Source organism: Arachis duranensis, chromosome 6 (assembly GCF_000817695.3).
Source record: "Arachis duranensis cultivar V14167 chromosome 6, aradu.V14167.gnm2.J7QH, whole genome shotgun sequence".
In the NCBI taxonomy this organism is placed as follows: Eukaryota; Viridiplantae; Streptophyta; class Magnoliopsida; order Fabales; family Fabaceae; genus Arachis; species Arachis duranensis.
In genome coordinates, this window is record NC_029777.3 from 53,466,135 (window position 1) to 53,470,591 (window position 4,457).

Genomic DNA, 4,457 nt, shown 5'->3' on the forward strand with positions numbered 1-4,457 from the left:
TGGTTATTTGCAACCATGTCAATAAGTTCCTGAGCTTCTGCGGGCGTTTTCTTTAGGTGAATGGATCCACCTGCAGAATGGTCCAATGACATCTTGGAAAACTCAGATAGACCATAATAGAATATATCTAATATGGTCCATTCTGAAAACATATCAGAAGGACACTTTTTGGTCATTTGCTTGTATCTTTCCCAAGCTTCATAGAGGAATTCACCATCTTTTTGCTTGAAGGTCTGAACATCCACTCTAAGCTTGCTCAGCTTTTGAGGAGGAAAGAATTTAGCCAAGAAGGCCGTGACCAGCTTATCCCAGGAGTCCAGGCTATCTTTAGGTTGTGAGTCCAACCATGTTGTAGCTCTGTCTCTTACAGCAAAAGGGAAAAGCATGAGCCTGTAGACTTCAGGATATACTCCATTCGTCTTTACAGTCTCACAAATCTATAAGAACTTAGTTAAAAACTGGTAAGGATCTTCAGATGGAAGTCTATAAAACTTACAGTTCTGTTGCATTAGAGCAACTAATTGAGATTTCAGCTCAAAATTGTTTGTTCTAATGGCAAGAATGGAGATGCTTCTTCCATCAAATTTGGACGTTGGTTTAGTAAAATCACCTAGCATTCTCCTTGCATTATTGTTGTTGGATTCGGCTGCCATCTCCTTCTCTTGTTCGAAAATTTCAGAAAGGTTGCCTCTGGATTGTTGTAATTTAGCTTCTCTTAGTTTCCTTTTCAGAGTTCTTTCAGGTTCTGGATCAGCTTCAACAAAGATGCCTTTTTCCTTATTTCTACTCATATGAAAGAGAAAAGAAAAAAAAAGGAAGAGGAATTCTCTATATCTGGACAAAGAGGATCCTTATTATTAGTAGAAGAAGAAAGGAATAAGAGTGGAGAATCCAATCACAAGGGTGAGGATAGAGGCAGTGATTGGAGATGAAGAGAGGTGAAGAGAAGTGTTAGTAAATAAATAAATAAATAGAAGAAGAGAAGAGAGGGAGAATTCGAAAATAATTTTGAAAAAGTAGTTAATGATTTTCGAAAATTAAAGATAAGATATAATTAATTTAAAACAATTAAAAAGAATTTTTGAAAAAGAGATGAGATATTTTCGAAAATTAAAGAGGGAAAAGTAGTTAGGTGGTTTTGAAAAAGATAAGAAACAAACAAAAAGTCAAATAGTTAGTTGAAAAAGATATTAAAATCAAATTTGAAAAAATAAGAAGATAAGAAGTTAGATAAGATATTTTGAAATCAAATTTTTGAAAAAGATAAAATTTTGAAAAAGATATGATAAAAAGATAAGATAAGAAGATATGATAAAAAGATAAGATTGAAAAAGATTTAATTTTTAAAATTAAAATTAATTACTTAACTAACAAGAAACTAAAAGATAAGATTCTAGAATTTAAAGATTGAACCTTTCTAAACAAGAAAGTAACAAACTTCAACTTTTTGAATCGATCATATTAATTGTTAGCATAATTTTGAAAATTAAGATAAAATTAAGAAAAAGATTTTTGAAAAATATTTAAAAAGATTTTCGAAAATAAAATAAAAAAATAAAAAAAGATTTAATTTTTGAAAAAGATTTTGAAAAGATAAGATTTTTAAAATTGAAAATTTGCCTTGACTCTGTAAGAAACAACTAATTTTAAAAATTTTTGACCAAGTCAACTCAAATTTTCGAAAATTATGAGAAAATTAAGGAAAAGATATTTTTTTATTTTTGAATTTTTAATTATGAGAGAGAAAAACACAAATATGACCCAAGACATAAAAATTTTGGATCAAAACACAAGATGCATGCAAGAACAATATGAATGTCAAGATGAACACCAAGAACACTTTGAAGATCATGATAAACATCAAGAACATAATTTTGGAAAATTTTTTATGCAAAGAAAACTTGTAAGACACCAAACTTAGAAATCTTTAACGCATGGATTCTAACAAACGAAAAATGCATATGGAAAACAACAAAAGATGCAAAACAAGAAAACATCAAGATCAAACAAGAAGACTAACCAAGAACAACTTAAAACATGCAATTGACACCAAACTTAAAAATTGACTCAAGACTCAAACAAGAAACACAAAATATTTTTGGTTTTTTATGATTTTATGATTTTTTTGTATTTTTATTATTTTTTTCGAAAATTATATTTTTGAAAAATGAAAATAAAGAAAAAATTTTTGAAAGATTTTTGAAAATTTTTTTGAAAGGAAAATAAAAAGAAAATTACCTAATCTGAGCAACAAGATGAACCGTCAGTTGTCCATACTTGAACAATCCCCAGCAACAGCGCCAAAAACTTGGTGCACGAAATTGTGATCATCAACAATGGCTCCAATGACTTGGTAGCTCTCACACATGAATTACACTTAGTCACAACTCCGCACAACTAACCAGCAAGTGCACTGGGTCGTCCAAGTAATACCTTACGTGAGTAAGGGTCGATCCCACAGAGATTGTTGGTATGAAGCAAGCTATGGTCATCTTGTAAATCCCAGTCAGGAGGATTTAACTAGATTAAGAGATTATTGGTTTAAATAAAGATAATAAAATAAATAGAAAATAAAGATAAAGTTACTCATGTAATTCAATGGTGGGAATTTCAGATAGGTGTATGGAGGTGCTGTGTTCCTTCTGAATCTCTGCTTTCCTACTTCTTCCTTCTAGTTTTTCATCACTCCTTTCTTTGGCAAGCTGTATGTAGGGCATCACCGTTGTCAATGGCTACATCCCATCCTCTCAGTAAAAATGGTCAAAATGCTCTGTCACAGCACGGTTAATCATCTGTCGGTTCTCAATCAGGTTGGAATAGAATCCAGTGATTCTTTTGTGTCTGTCACTAACGCCCAGCCTTCAGGAGTTTAAAGCTCATCACTGTCATTCAATCCTGGAATCCTACTCGGAATACCACAGACAAGGTTAGACTTTCCGGATTCCCATGAATGCCGCCATTAATTCTAGTTTATACCACGAAGATTCTGATCAAGGAATCCAAGAGATCTGCGCCCGGTCTAAGGTAGAACGGAAGTGGTTGTCAGTCACGCGCGTTCATATGTGAGAATGATGATGAGTGTCACGGATCATCACATTCATCAAGTTGAAGTGCAACGAATATCTTAGAACAGGAATAAATCGAATTGGATAGAAAATAGTAGTAGTTGCATTAAAACTTGAGGTAGAACAGAGCTCCACACCCTTAATCTATAGTGTGTAGAAACTCCACCGTTGAAAATACATAAGTGAAAGGTCCAGGCATGGCCGAATGGCCAGCCTTCAGATCTAAGAACAAAACGTCCAAAGATTGAATAATACAATCAAAGATATCTAATAAACTAGTGAAAAGTTCTATTTATACTAAACTAGCTACTAAAGTTTATAGAGGTAAGTAATTGATGCATTAATTCACTTCCGGGGCCCACTTGGTGTGTGCTTGGGCTGAGCTTGATCTATCCACGAGCTAAGGCTTCTCTTGGAGTTGAACGCCAAGTTGTAACGTGTTTTGGGCGTTCAATTCTAGTTCGTGACATGTTTCTGGCGTTTGACTCCAGTTTACGCCAGTTTCTGGATGTCTACTTTCCAACGCTGTTGAGAGCGCGCCATTTGGAGTTTTGTAGCTCCAGAAAATCCATTTCGAGTGCAGGGAGGTCAGATTCCAACAGCATCAGCAGTCCTTTGTCAGCCTTCTATCAGAGTTTTGCTCAGGTCCCTCAATTTCAGCCAGAAAATACCTGAAATCACAAAAAAACACACAAACTCATAGTAAAGTCCAGAAATGTGAATTTAGCATAAAAACTAATGAAAACATCCCTAAAAGTAACTAGATCATACTAAAAACTACCTAAAAACAATGCCAAAAAACGTATAAATTATCCGCTCATCATTTGCCTTTTTGCCTCCTCAGTGTATGACAGGTAGAAGAGGAGCTTCAACCTCTTTTGATAGTGAACCTGAGAGGACCCTCGTTAGATTAAGGAGGGAAGCAAGAGGCAAGGGAGTAGTTGGAGAAGAAGAGTTGGAGGAAGACCAAGACATTGTTATGGAGGAAAAGGCTCACAATCATGCTGGAGAAGGTGCTGGTAACCATGCTCCACAAGAGAGGAGAGTGCTAGGTTCCTACATAAATCCCAATCCTGGAAATTGTGGGAGCAGTATTCTGAAGCCACCCATATGTGCCAACAATTTCAAAATCAAGCCACAACTCATCACATTAGTTCAAAACAATTGCTCTTTTGGAGGAAGTGCCCAAGAAGACCCCAACCAACATCTAACCACCTTCCTGAGGATATGTGATACAGTGAAGTCTAATGGTGTCCAAGCAGATACCTATAAGCTGCTGTTGTTTCCTTTTTCTTCAGAGATAAGGCAGCAAAATGGCTAGAGTCATTCCCTAAGGAGAGCCTCACAACTTGGGAAGATGTGGTAAGCAAGTTCTTGTCTAGATTCTATCCT

General features: G+C 35.0%; 1 non-coding gene across 1 annotated transcript; it reads left to right on the forward strand.

Annotated features, from left to right (window-relative positions):
* Nucleotides 1-147: 147 nt before the first annotated feature.
* LOC127740427 (small nucleolar RNA R71) lies at nucleotides 148-254 on the forward strand. Its single transcript, XR_008001103.1, has one exon. It is a non-coding gene; the product is annotated as a small nucleolar RNA R71 (small nucleolar RNA).
* Nucleotides 255-4,457: the final 4,203 nt, after the last annotated feature.